The sequence below is a fragment of the Salmo salar genome, chromosome 17 (genome assembly GCF_965601325.2).
Source record: "Salmo salar chromosome 17, fSalSal1, whole genome shotgun sequence".
Taxonomy (NCBI): domain Eukaryota; kingdom Metazoa; phylum Chordata; class Actinopteri; order Salmoniformes; family Salmonidae; genus Salmo; species Salmo salar.
Window position 1 is genome coordinate 7,054,846 of NC_138307.1, and position 15,052 is coordinate 7,069,897.

General features: G+C 42.6%; 1 long non-coding RNA gene across 1 annotated transcript; it reads left to right on the plus strand.

Annotated features, from left to right (window-relative positions):
* The first annotated feature begins 530 nt into the window (after positions 1-530).
* On the plus strand, positions 531-10,241 carry LOC123728150 (uncharacterized). Its single transcript, XR_014381078.1, has 3 exons — positions 531-6,074; positions 6,762-7,127; positions 7,502-10,241. It is a non-coding gene; the product is annotated as an uncharacterized LOC123728150 (long non-coding RNA).
* The last annotated feature ends 4,811 nt before the right edge of the window (positions 10,242-15,052 follow it).

Consider the following 15,052-nt stretch of genomic DNA (forward strand, 5'->3'; position numbering starts at 1 on the left):
AACGTGCATTTACTGTCCATAAGGAGGGTGCCTGCCTGCCTGTTTGCCTGCCTGCCTCTCTGCCTGCCTGGCTTTCTGCCTGCCTGCCTCCCTGCCTCCCTGCCTGCCTGCCTGCCTGCCTGCCTGCCTCTCTGCCTCCCTGCCTGCCTGCCTCCCTGCCTCCCTGCCTGCCTGCCTGCCTCTCTGCCTGCCTGGCTGCTTGGCTTTCTGCCTGCCTGCCTCTCTGCCTGCCTGGCTGCTTGGCTTTCTGCCTGCCTGCCTCTCTGCCTCTCTGCCTGCCTCCCTGCCTGCCTGCCTCCCTGCCTCCCTGCCTGCCTGCCTGCCTGCCTGCCTGCCTGCCTGCCTGCCTCTCTGCCTGCCTGCCTGGCTGGCTGGCTGCTTGGCTCTCTGCCTGCCTGCCTCTCTGCCTGCCTGCCTCTTTGCCTGCCTCTTTGCCTGCCTGCCTGACTCTCTGCCTGCCTGCCTGCCTCTCTGCCTGCCTCTCTGCCTGCCTGCCTGCCTCTCTGCCTGCCTCTCTGCCTGCCTGCCTGCCTCTCTGCCTGCCTGCCTGCCTGCCTGCCTCCCTGCCTGCCTGCCTCTCTGCCTGCCTGACTCTCTGCCTGCCTGCCTGCCTGCCTGCCTGCCTGCCTGCCTGCCTCTCTGCCTGCCTGCCTCTCTGCCTGCCTGACTCTCTGCCTGCCTGCCTCCCTGCCTGCCTGCCTCTCTGCCTGCCTGACTCTCTGCCTGCCTGCCTCCCTGCCTGCCTGCCTGCCTGCCTGCCTGGTGCGCTCAGCAGTAAGAGGTGATATAGGCCTAATCATTATTACTCTATGATAACTGATAAATCATCCTCATATGAACGGTCACTAGGGGAAATTGGCTTTTGCTATTTCATGTGTAACTGCATTGCACCTGCAGAAACCCCATCAGCAAAACAAGTCAGCCAGCACTGAATCATCTGCAGGTAGTCTGCTAGGCTATATTGTCATTAACAAACTACTGGAATTGTGTTTGTGTGTATATGGATGGGTAACTTTGGGTCCTAGTGTATGCTCACTTTTTTCATATACTGTAGTTCCATCCTATTTGTATTTTTTTTAATTACTGCTTTTTGAATGCAGGCAGACCATTGAAAGGTCTCTGTACTTTGTATTTTTCTTTCTCAGTGTGAGAAGCCAGTTCCCAAGTTCCATTACAATTGTCTTTCCAGACTTAGTTGTTGTGACAAACTTTCAACCAGATAATTCAGTTCCCTGGGTGTAATTACTCAGTTGACTGCAGGCCCATTTAGATTTAATTAAAAGTGGGAGCCCAATATCACTTGTCATTGCACCTGACACCCTGGCATTAACTTTGCAGCTTTGCATTCATTAGAGCAGGCAGTCATCTCCTAAAGTTGTATCTTATTTACAGCATAATCCTAACAGACCAAATATAGTGGAGCAAATTGTACATCCTTAGGTTATGAAAGTAAGAAACTGAGGAGTGTGTGTGTGTGTGTGTGTGTGTGTGTGTGTGTGTGTGTGTGTGTGTGTGTGTGTGTGTGTGTGTGTGTGTGTGTGTGTGTGTGTGTGTGTGTGTGTTGGCAGAGGCCTCCCAGGTTCCCCACAGTCATAACACGGTAGGAGCATGGCTGTGTCTTTGCTCTGCCAATTATCACTCCGGAAATTCAGCAAACAGACTAACTACATCACACGCGCACAGTGTGTGGGGTGACTGATGTGAGAAATCTGCTATAAAGCTTTGTCTCTAATTAGATGAAACAGGAAAAATAGATCTCACAAAACATCTTGCTCACCTTACATTTCCTCTGCCAGGTTTTGCTTGAAAGGCAGAGGCATCTTCAGCATCTATTCTACACTCTCTTAGAAGGCCGATACATTTCCGCTGTCATTTCTGCTGTGGACTGACTCCGTGTTACAGGATTGTCAAAATGAAATTGAATTCTTTAGAGCAGATAGCTACAACTCTTCAGGGAAATAGCCAGAGACAATATACAGTCTATTCAACAGCAATTAATACAAATGAATAAAGATAGTGCTAAAGTAACTATTCCTCATATTGAGTACATCCCAGTTCTTAATGGTAAACACAGCAACTTGATGTGTGATCTGCCTTTTTATGAACACTATTTTCCTGTGGACAAAGAGAGTTAGGCCACTGACTGGACTAATAGCCTTGTTTGGTATGCAGGTCTACCGGAGGCCCCAAACATAACAATTAATTGGCTCTAGTTCTCCTTTGTGTCAGATCCCACATTTCAACTCAATTAAACCCCATTTTATTACAGAGCTGCGTCTGCGGCATAAGTGTGACTAATTGGAAAGTGGATGAACAAGGAAAGCAATTTTCTCACCTAGAAATGACTCACCTACTCGTCGCACAATGCTTTTCTTTTATCGAACAAATGGTTCAAGCTTCTGCACAAACTTCTTAGGAACAGTGAGCCCCATTGTCATGTTGGAAGGGTGGATGAATGATGCCAATTTATCCATCATTACATAACATAGGGATGTCTTCCTTTGTGCTCATTCACTATTAGATGAGAATAGAAAAAAACATAATTTCACACAGACAGGGCAAATACAGTTTATTGTTCAAGTTTTATTGTTAAAGCCACTTAGTCCTAAAAACCTAAGAGGGATTAACATTCATTCCATAAGATTTAACAATGGAATAAAAGCTGTCATGTTAATCACGAGACATCTTTATAAGCTAGGAGAATTTGTTATTTTATTTAATGGTTAGCACCAATCAGTGCTGAAAGCCTTGCACTCTCCTGGATAAGCTCTTGAAGTGTATGTACATTCATAAAAGTACATCTATTTTTACTTTGCCTTTGACTCAATTCATTGGTCTACACCTCCACTAAAGTATTAGCAGGGAGTTTTATAACTAACCCAAGATAGATCAGAGCCTGTCGTTTCCAATGGGAGCAAATGAATCATAGTGGGCAGAACAAGCAAGGTGGGCAGAGCCAAACACGAGCTAGTGAGATCTTATTGGCGCGTTATTTGCATATTTCCGGTAGGGAACGCCTTCTCTGTGACGTACGCGTGTGCACTCGAAACAATGCCCTTTTTTTTTTTACTTTGGCAAAGGGTAAAGTCTACAAAACACAGTCCACTCTGTTTGTTACAGATTTTAGATTGGTAACAGAAACCTGTATGGAGATCAAATGTTTCATGGATGAGAAAATGAGCAAGAATGTCGGCCAAAGTCCATCTCGCTCGATATTCTCCCACTGCCGGCCACTATTGAGTGGAAATGCTCATTGTTCTATCTGTGGTATTACATTTTCTGTGATAGTGAGACACTTCCCTCTTGTGGTGAAAAGGATACAGTAGTTGTATGGAAGTCAAATGTTCTGACTGCGCCACCCTGTGGTAAATTCTAAGTACTGCAATGAGAATACTGGAACACCACTGATCAACAACCACTCCTTATGAAAGTAACGTGTTCAACAGAGACGTGACAGTTGGTGATAGAGTGGTGAAATGAATAGTGAAAAGCATCCTTCTCAGTCAACCTTAACGTTCAAGTTGTATTTTGATGTCGTGTACAGAGGTTAGGTTTAGAGTTGAGGTTGAGGGAATGTGTTAAGGTGAGGGTTAAAGGGGTTAACATAGACTCTGGCTTGGGAACTTCTTTGTACATTTGAACTGTAAGTTGTCCTGTTATGACTGTATATGACTGTTTTGAATATCACTCCCTGACCACATTTTATAAAGTGCCTGGGGAAGTGAGGGCCTCCACCGTGGGAGATTTATGATATGGATGTATTTTATTATCAAGTAATAAAACTGGTCCGGACATCTGTTTGATTACTTTTATGAAACAGGGGTGGCAATACTGATGGAGAATTACGAGGCGATAGACTGATTTACTTGCCATCAGGATAGCTGACTTGTTGTGAAGGTTGTACACTGGGTGAAGTGCTTCAAAACTCCAAGTATGGCAGTACCAAGTATCTCAAGTAAGGAATGCATAATGGATACCATGCCAAACAAGCAAAAGCAAAAGGCTGTTGTAGGCTCAGAGAAAAGTGTTGGTAGCAAAATACAAAGGATGCTTTAAGTTGCTCTTTACCATTAAGCAATACCGAGCTGACCAGTCTAATTTAAATCTTACCTGAATTCAGAGGTATACTCTGCCAATAACAGAGTGGGCTAGACTGGCAGAGACGGAGTGTTTGTTTCTAGAAATAAGGGTGTTTTAGATGGGCACATTCTGCTGGTAATGATAAGCAGGGCTGTTGGCAGGCGGCTGGTGTGGGCAGGGCCAGAGAGACAGCCAGGGGTTTGAGTTAGCTTAGGCCCAGACGCTCAGACCGTTCTGTTGGAGGGACGCCAGTGAAATTCCCTGGCCTGCTAGAGACAAATGATTATGTGAAGAAGAAGAGGGGTCTGGGCCGCCAAGAGCATAACTTCCCGTTAGAATGGGTAATTAGAGGACCACACAGTTAGTTCAATCCCATCAGTCACTAGGAAAACGGATCGATGAAGGAAGGATGGACGAAGTGGGGTGCAGATGCAGATGTGCTGAGTCACAGGCCATTGTGACATCCCTTCCTCTGTCTCAAAACAACAAAGATCCATCTACAGTTGAGGTCAGAAGTTTACATATACTTAGGTTGGAGTCATTAAAACTCGTTTTTCAACCTCTCCACAAATTTCTTGTTAACAAACTATAGTTTTGGCAAGTCGGTTAGGACATCTACTTTGTGCATGACACAAGCAATTTTTCCAACAATTGTTTACAGACAAATTATTTCACTTATAATTCACTGTACCACAATTCCAGTGGGTCAGAAGTTTACATACACTAAGTTGACTGTGCCTTTAAAAAGCTTGGAAAACTCCAGAAAATAATGTCAGGGCTTTAGAAGCTTCTGACAGGCTAATTGACATAATTTGAGTCAATTGGAGGTGTACCTGTGGATGTATTTCAAGGCCTACCTTCAAACTCAGTGCCTCTTTGCTTGACATCATGGGAAAATCAAAAGAAATCAGCCAAGACCTCAGAAAAAAAATGTAGACCTCCACAAGTCTGGTTCATCCTTGGGAGCAATTTCCAAACGCCTGAAGGTACCACGTTCATTTGTACAAACAATAGTATGCAAGTATAAACACCATGGGAACACGTAGCCATCATACCACTCAGGAAGGAGACGTGTTCTGTCTCCTAGAGATGAACGTACTTTGATGCGATAAGTGCAAGTCAATCCCAGAACAACAGCAAAGGACCTTGTGAAGATGCTGGAGGAAACGGGTACAGTATCTATATCCACAGTAAAACGAGTCCTATATCGACATAACCTGAAAGGCCGCTCAGCAAGGAAGAAGCCACTGCTCCAAAACCGCCATTAAAAAAGCCAGACTACGGTTTGCAACTGCACATGGGGACAAAGATCGTACTTTTTGGAGAAATGTCCTCTGGTCTGATGAAACAAAAATAGACCTGTTTGGCCATAATGACCATCGTTATGTTTGGAGGAAAAAGGGGGAGGCTTGCAAGCCGAAGAACACTATCCCAACCGTGAAGCACGGAGGTTGCAGCATCATGTTGTGGGGCTGCTTTGTTGCAAGAGGGACTGGTGCACTTCACAAAATAGATGGCTTCATGAAGAAGGAAAATTATGTGGATATATTGAAGCAACATCTCAAGACATCAGTCAAGGTATTGGAGTGGCCATCACAAAGCCTTGTGATGGCCACAAGTTAAACTATTTAAAGGCAATGCTACCAAATACTAATTGAGTGTATGCAAACTTCTGACCCACTGGGAATGTAATGAAATAAATAAAAGCTGAAATAAATCATTCTCTCTATTATTATTCTGACATTTCACATTCTTAAAATAAAGTGGTGATCCTAACGGACCTAAGACAGGGAATTTTTACTAGGATTAAATGTCAGGAATTGTGAAAAACTGAGTTTAAATGTATTTGGCTAAGGTGTATGTAAACTTCCGACTTCAACTGTATGTGGTCCAAGCCAGGACAAAGGATGATTTCAGAGAAGAGGACAGAGGGGGTGACATCCGTGCGATGGAAGAGTGAGCACAGGGTGGAGGACTGGATGTGTTGGGATGAGGTAAAAAATTCCCTCCCTCTGTCTGGACCTAATAAGACAGTTATTGTTAACACATTACACACACACACACACCAATGGAAGCTCCTCAGAGGTGGAAGGGGAGGACCATGCTTCTCAGTGAATTTCATAAAAATACAAATAGTGAAACAATAATAAAATGCAATCCTTTTTAGATAAAACTATAGTAAATATATTCAAATGTCACCAAATACCTAATTAAAACACACTGTTTTGCAATGTTCTACAGTAGCCTCAACAGCACTCTGTAGGGCACCACGGTGTAGCTGGAGGACAGATATTTTCCATCCTCCTCTGGCTACATTGACTTCAGTACAAAAGCTAGGAGGCACTTGCTTTTCACCCGCTTTCATTGGCCTTCCGGAGGACAACCTCCAACCAATTAAAGCTTTTGCAGTATGAACTAACATGTTGTCCACTCAATCAAAGGATCAGAGAACTAACCTAGTCCTACACATGTCTGATTTAGAAGCTTGGTGAGTTGGTGGCATTGTTGGATAGATTGAAAGATTGAGATAGTGATAGATGAGCATTTTTAGGTTATTATTCAATTCAAATGAATTTCTTCAAACTACAGGAGACTTGGAGGTAGATTAATCCTTGCTTGGACTAACAAATTCTTAGCACTTCTGTCTAACTGTGTTGTGTTATTGTTTTTTGTCTTCCCAGTCAAATCCTGTCCTATCCTCAGTGGAAGAGCTGAGCTCTCCAACCGCATCCATCCATGATGAGCATGTCCTGCACTGAAACCCGCTGATCACCTCAACCCCTGTCCTGCACTGAAGCCTCTGAACACCTCAACCCCTGTCCTGCACTGAAGCCTCTGAACACCTCAACCCCTGTCCTGCACTGACGCCTCTGAACACCTCAACCCCTGTCCTGCACTGAAGCCTCTGAACACCTCAACCCCTGTCCTGCACTGAAGCCTCTGAACACCTCAACCCCTGTCCTGCACTGAAGTCAAGCCTCTCGAACACCTCAACTCATGTCTTATAACCCCATTCAGTCACTGCTGTGATCCCTTCCCAACACTGCGTGAGTATCAACAGTCAACATCAACTTTCATTCCCATTCCCCACACTATTTAACAAAAAATGTATTTATTAAATCTTAGGGTTAAAATAAGTTGTCTTTGATGATTTTTTTAAACATGCTTTGTCGACTCCATGCAGTCTGCGACTATACTGTGGGTCTCCCATCCTCCCACATTTTCTAGTCACCATCCTCCAATGAGACAGAATCATATTAAACCCCTATACAACCAGAGCCTCCCAGCCTCTGAGGCAGAATAATTCAGATGTGTTAAATAGTAAATAAAAAGGAGGATTAAAAACGAGCTAATTAAAACATCCAATGAGTTTACTGACCTCACTCTGTCTGCCCCAATCCCTGCAATCCCCTCTCCACAGGTGCAAAGAACAGCTTTATGAATACCTCCATACACACACACACACACACACACACACACACACACACACACACACACACACACACACACACACACACACACACACACACACACACACACACACACACCGCCAAGTCTTGAGTGAACTGAAACACTACATGCCAGCTTTACGAATGCCACCAGAAAAAAAAGTAGCTAAGTAGCTTAGTATGCAGAAAGCCGTTTAGTGCTCATTGTTATTTCTGGATACTGTGAGAAAAAGTGCCAGAGGCAATTAAGGCCATTGCCTTTGAGTGGCTGTGTGGTCACTTGTTTTTATGACGAGTCTGAAGCAGTGAAATAGTACATAATGATGTCTGGTTTGAGTAACAAACAAACACACATACACACACACACCCACACGCACATACACACCAGTAAGAGCCAAGTCCTGAGTGAAATGAATTGGAACACTACTACTGGACTCCTGATCAGAGGACCGGACCTCACCTGGGATTGAAAACACATCAAGTCTGCCAATGCCTGTTCCTGTTCAAACAACTTCTCTCTCATTCTCCACCCAGATCATCTTGTCCCAATTTTACACGTTACTTGTGATTTCACTTTGAGGTTGGTCCCAGACTGGCAGTTGGTTTCTCTGGGCCAAATCAAACAATAGCCTGATCTTCACTTTGTAACGCAATAGGGGCATGGCTTTTTTCCTTTTTGTGTTGTGCTTGTCAATTTCTCCACCAAATTTACTGCCTTCAGCAAGCTTATAAAACTTAAAGCATTTTGACGAATTTAACAGTAAAAGGATACAGATCTAAAATAAAACATGGAGGCCTTTGACTTCTTAAGATGACCCAGAAGATTACTTACTTGACTTACTAGGAATCTTTGGCTCCCATAAGGAGCATAGCAGACCATTGATAAATGTCCTTCATCTCACTCAGTTCTGGGCAAGTTCTTCCAGGTCACACCAGTTGAGGCCGCTCACAGTCACTTCTACCTGGATGTCTCTCTATGGGGGAATCTCAATTGAGTCCTCTCTCATCTCTCCTCGCCTCCTTCTTGAAACCCATTGGAGGAGAAGGTCACAGGGGAGGGGCCTCTGGCTTTCTCATCCCATGGGTTGTGAGAAGTAGGTGACGAGAAAGGAGAGAGGATGCGAGGGGTATGCAATTGAGATTATCTCCAAGCCTTTCTGGGTCGAGAAGATACGTCATGAGATACAGAAGACACAAGTTCAAAAATGTCACTCAAACATTTCATAGCTCTACATGCTTTCAGAAATAATTAAAATCCCTGTCTCTAAGCAAGCATATTAGGGTTATATGAGTGTTTACAGCAGTGCCAAATTAGATTTACAGTATTATCCATAATCGAAAGCTGTTAAAAAGTGAGCTAAATGTACACTGTACAGCCGAGAATGCATCAAAGAAAAATGCATCCACACCTGGACTATCACCAGAGAAACTGACTGAGAAGTGTGTCTCTCTCTCTCTCTCTCTCTCTCTCTCTCCTCTCTCTCTCTCTCCTCTCTCTCTCTCTCTCTCTCTCTCTCTCTCTCTCTCTCTCTCTCTCTCTCTCTCTCTCTGATTGGTTAACTGACAGAGGTTATAAAGGCACCTCTGGCCACCTAGAGAGACAGAGGCACAATTCAATAAACGTCTTCCTCAATTTGTCAAATAGTCGGCAGTAGGCTACATGCCAAGTTCAACCTGGGCTAACCCAAATAACGAGCTGCACTGTCCCTATAGGAGAAGCCTTTTTGGTTCCAGGTAGAACCAGGTAGAACCTTTTTGGTTTCAAGTAAAACTCTTTTGAGTTTCATGTAGAACGATGTCAGGAAAGGGTACTACCTGGAACCAAAAATGGTTCTTCAAAGGGTTCTCCTATGAAGACATCTGAAGTACCCTTTTAGGTTCTAGATAGCACCTTTTTTCTAAGAATGTATAATAGCTTGTTAAATAAGAGGCCAAACATTTCATGAAACGTTGTTGCATACAGCATTTCATATATCTTCTCCATTTTACCAATTTTTTGGGATAGGGTCTTACCAGTTCGAGGTTGGCTCGCTGTCACTCTCCCTGAAAACTCCAGTCAGGTTTTGGTCGATTTCAGTGACGTCACTCGACATCCGGTAATAAACGTCTTTGGCTTTACCTTATTAAAGACCGTCTCCTAGATGTTGAACTGATGTGCCCAGTTGGTAGCTAGCTCAGCTTGTTAGCTGTGTTGATGGACGTACACAGAAAGCAAACAAAAAAACTGTAAAGTAAGTTAAGGACAGATAAACATTAAACACACAAAGAAATGATTGAAAACACGGTACATAAAAGTTTATGCTTTTGGCTCAGTATATGGAGGGCTAAAACTTATTTCCTCTCTAACATTATCAATATTATTGTCCCGTCCTGACCAGTAAAAGGGGTTATTTGTCATTGTAGTTTGGTCAGGGTGTGGCAGGGGGTATTTGTTTTGTGTGGTTCGGGTTTTTTTGGTTTATGTTCTACATTTTATATTTCTATGTGTTAACTAGTTTTTCTATTTCTATGTTGGGGTTTTGTTAGGACCTCCAATTAGAGGCAGCTGGTTGTCGTTGGCTCTAATTGGAGGCCATATTTAGTTGGGGTTTGTTTCACTTGTGTTTCGTGGGTGGTTGTTTCCTGTATAGTCTGTGCACCTTACGGGACTGTTTTCATCATTTGTTTTGTTTAAGTGTTTTTTCTTTAATAAATAAGAAGATGATCAATATACCCGCTGCATTTTGGTCCACTTCTTACGACGAACGTTACAATTATGAAATGACCCTCAGCTCTTTTAAGAGAGAGGTTTTTGTCTAACTGCTATGCATCTAATCTAGTAGCTCCCTCTTCCTCCTCTTTTTCAGACCAAATAGTTTCAATATGCTCATTCTTGGTTAAGTTCATTGCAACCATTATTCAGTATATATTGCCTCATTAATCTAATGTATCCAACCCTTTGAACATTTGAATAATAAATTGATAATAAATGTATAAATATCCAGTTAAATCACAAGAAGACATATTTCCCAAATATTAAGAGTAGTGATAGAATGTGGGATATCCAAAATCCAATTGTAAATTGACCTCAGAATTTGTTTTGTAATTTAGGCCCACACCATTCCTCTCTACACATACCCAGCTGGCTTTCATCCCTCTAAGAGAAAATAGGGAAAAGACTGCCAAGAAAAGCACGGCCTAACCGTAATTCACCCTCTGCATGTGCCTTGAACAATGTTATGGTTGATTAACATTTGACTTTTAAAGTCTGTGTGTTGAACAGCGGTCCTATGCGCGTGAGTTTAAAAATGGTTTTGACAAGTGTTCAGTGATGCAGAGGAGGGAAGGGCCAATAGAAAAGGAAACTGTCGTGTTTCCAGGAAAAACATTTCCCAGTCAGCGACCATAATCCCATGCATTATGGATGAAGCCAATAGGCATGGAGAGAGAGCGAGAGAGGGCAGGCCTGTAGCGGGGAATTTGCACTTTAACTCACACGTCTTATCAGATCAATTTAAGCAACTAAAATAATAATGACATCCACTGACTAATAGTGAGAATGGAACTTTACATAACGTCGCTGTCTGATAACATCGTAAAAAAAAATTGGGCCAATTGTAATTTTGTACGTTTACTAAAAGCATCAACTCCCCTCAATGTACTCGGAACATTTCATAACTAATACCAAGATGTAAAATGTATTCAAAATTGCTTCTGAAGTTAAATGGGAAAATATGCTCATTTTTCATTTCCTGAAAACTTTTTGTATTGGAGATAAGACATTTTCATCAGACAGTGACAGTAACGAAAACCAAGTTTAAACACTCAAAGGAAACAAAATGTGACATTCTAAAAAAAAAAAACATGGAAGGACTAGGCTATATTTCCACATACTTTAGGTATAATGTATTTACTGTAAAATTTTTCTACAAGGATGCTGTTATTGTATGCAATAGGAAGTGTCAGCTCCTTGCTTGTCCCGTTGTGTTTTTTGACAGGTACTCAAAGCCACATGGTATAGTGTAGCAGCTGGCTATGGCATAGTAGACTGGCTACGGCATAGTACCGCATGCTTGCTACTGTAACACAACCTAAGTTATCAAATCCATCCCCTATCAAATCAACACCAATAATGACAAAATACATCAACAAATTTGACAGACAGCCTCGTATACAACAACATTAACATTAACAGGGATCTTTTATCACTCTCTGTTCTGCTTGAAGTGAGTGTTAACTGTTAGGTCTAAAATGTTCAATTTTTCATTCACTACAAGGGGATGCATGAGTTCATGGAAAGCCGCCATGTTTATCACTGTGAGTGTAGCCTGGGCCTCGCTAGGCCCATACCTCATGTCAGCGCTGGGGAACCAGGGAGAAGAAACCAACCGACCGACCGGGGCCCTAATCAACTACAGATGAGTGGAGGGACAGAGCCCGGCCAAGAGCAGAGGAGGCCCCACTCTTCAATAACACTAGAAATAACAGAGTGGGGCTGGGAGGCTGTGGATGGCGGGTCCCAATGGGCCAGATAGGCCTGGCCCACTCTCAGTTCTTCAGCTCCAGCTTCACAGTCTTCTCCTGAAGTCACCACCTGAGAATGCTGGGACATGGGGCCCCACAGCCCCTTGCGTGCGAACGCAGTTTTTCAGAGGGAAGGGGCTCACTCTACCCACTTAGAGTCAGGCAGCCCGAGCCGAGATAGCCTCAACACCAGGCACTGCTGTTGACTCGATGCAATCGCCTCTCCTCTCATGTCCAGGCTACAGTAGGCCACCATGCGGTGAGGCACTGCAGCACACTGTTATATGAAAAGGCAAAGCCGCAGAGGTTAGTTCCCGCTCAGCCCAGTCAAAACTGTTCGCTGCTCTGGCACCTCAATGGTGGAACAAGCTCCCTCACGACGCCAGGACAGCGGAGTCAATCACCACCTTCCGGAGACACCTGAAACCCCACCTCTTTAAGGAATACCTAGGATAGGATAAAGTAATCCTTCTAACCCCCCCCCCTTAAAAGATTTAGATGCACTATTGTAAAGTGGTTGTTCCACTGGATATCATAAGGTGAATCCACCAATTTGTAAGTCGCTCTGGATAAGAGCGTCTGCTAAATGACTTAAATGTAAAATGTCAATGTTAGGAACTTTGACTTTGTGCTGGTCACATATATTACAACCGCATGTTTGTGTTCTCAGTAAAGAGTAGTATACTACTCTCCTAACTCCAAAAGAGAGTTATTCTGAGCATCTTCTCAAACAGGTCATATTGACACGCAAGTAGCACCATTAGAAATAAGTACCGTAGGACTAATGTCCCTCAGATTTCATGCAATACCACATATACAAGTATAGACATTGGTCCCACAAAATCAAAACATGAATACTGTACAAAAAGGGTATTGATCTGAGTTATTGTAGATGTGTTACTAAATACACATAAACACCACACATTTCCATTAAAAGGCATAAGGCAAACCCACATAATAGATCCTAAAGTAGTCGGAGGGAAAGTGTGGCATGTAGAAAGCACCCAAACACAAGTGTTCCACTTTGGAGTGTTTGGGTGCTTTATTTGTGCTGGCTTTTCCAACAGCTGATTAGCCATACTGATTACTGGGCTTATGTGAATGAATGGAAAACAAGATATTGGTTCTACTGTAGCTACCAGCGTTAAACAGTAGGCCTACTCTTCAATGGCACTTTTGCTGCATGCTAATAGAACAAACATTGTAAGTGACATTTGCAGATGTTGTTTGACATTTCTTCTCTCTGTAAATATAGTTTATGTCGTTACTGTTGATCCTTAGGGGCCTCCTTATTTGCATTCTTCGTTAGAAACATTTACATGATTCTGTAAGGTGGTGTCCATGTCTTTTGTGGGACCACAACATACAGTATCTGTGCCCATGCTACTTGTCCAGAGCGAGTGGTGGTCATCAGTTGGGAAAACCCAAAGGTTGGGGATCTAGGCCAGACCCAGGTGTCATAAATACGATGCCCTTGGACCCAAGGTGAGCTGTTTGTCTCCATCCAAGATCACTGTAGTGCCCCACCTTCTGGATGCCACAGTTAACAGACGGTCAAGTAGAGGAAAGTAGATGTATGAAGACTGCTGTCATGGATTATATATTATTCTGTTATTTATGTTTACATTTTTACCAAAATTCCAACTCCGATCTTGAAAACACTTCCAGTAAGATAAACATGAGAGAAGTACATTCCTCATAAATCCCATTCTCCTACCTGCCAGCCAGGTAGACGTGATATTCAATATAATGAATCATTACACAGTGGAGCTTGGCAGTAGGATCAAGTGGGGTTTATCATTGGAGTTTATTATTTTGGGAACTTGGAAAAGAAGATAGGCACACACTGGATGAATCAATTTTGTTTCCACGTAAGTATGTGCCCAGTGGGATGTTGTTGCCATGAAATTCTGATAGTAGTGAAAACTATGCATCTCTTCTTCATAATTCATGTGAGTCCACCAGAACTTTTATGGATTTGAGTGAAGGAAGAAAGGGGACTTTCAAATGAAATGAAATGTTTTTGGTCACGTACACCTATTTTGCAGATGTTATCTCGGGTGTAGTGAAATGCTAACGAGTGCAGTAATACCTACCAATACAAAACAATACACGCAAATCCCAAAATGAAAAAGAAAGTTATTAACAAATATAGAAATATTTGAACGAGCAATCTCAGAGTCCGGAATATAAATATATAGTATAGTATGGGGTGTATAGACAGTATTGACAGTATATGAATAGAAAAGGTGTGTACAGCAGTAGTTATATAGGATGAGCCTCGACTAGAATACAGTATATACATATTGGGTTAAAAAGTATGCAAACATTATTAAAGTGACCCGTTTTTAATGACTATGTACAGTACATAGGGCAGCAGTCTCTAAGGTTCAGGGTTGTGTACCGGGAGGTACCCGGCTAGTAGCAGTGACTAAAGTTCAGGGCAGGGTACTGGGTGGAGGCCGGCTAGTGGTGACTCTTTAAAAGTCTGATGGCCTGGAGATAAGGTGAGTCTACTGCCCAGTTTCATCAGGTACAAAAAAAATGGTGGTAATGTTTTTCAATCTGAAAAGCATGATTCAATCTTTAACTACTTGTTACTTTTATTTCTTATTCTTATCTGTATTTTTTTTTTACCTGCATTGTTGGTTAGGGCTCGTAAGTAAGCATTTCACTGTGAGGTCTACACCTGTTGTATTCGGCGCATGTGACTAATAGCGTTTGATTTGATTTGATTTTGATGTTAATCAGTAGGAATTCCATGGTTGCCATAGCACCGAGATGGCAGCCTTGGATGATTACTCCTTTACATCTATTAATTATTTACTGTGTTAAGTGTTGTTGTTTTTTTTTTTTTTAAGTCAACAAGTGTTCGATTTAGGAAGCTGATTAAGAGTAGGTTACTCGGATCTAGACAATCTGAGAATATATCAGTCTGATTCATTAGATGTTTTGATTCAAATTCGCTCAACAATGACAACCTGCACCTAAATGATTATAACACACGTGGGAGTCTATGG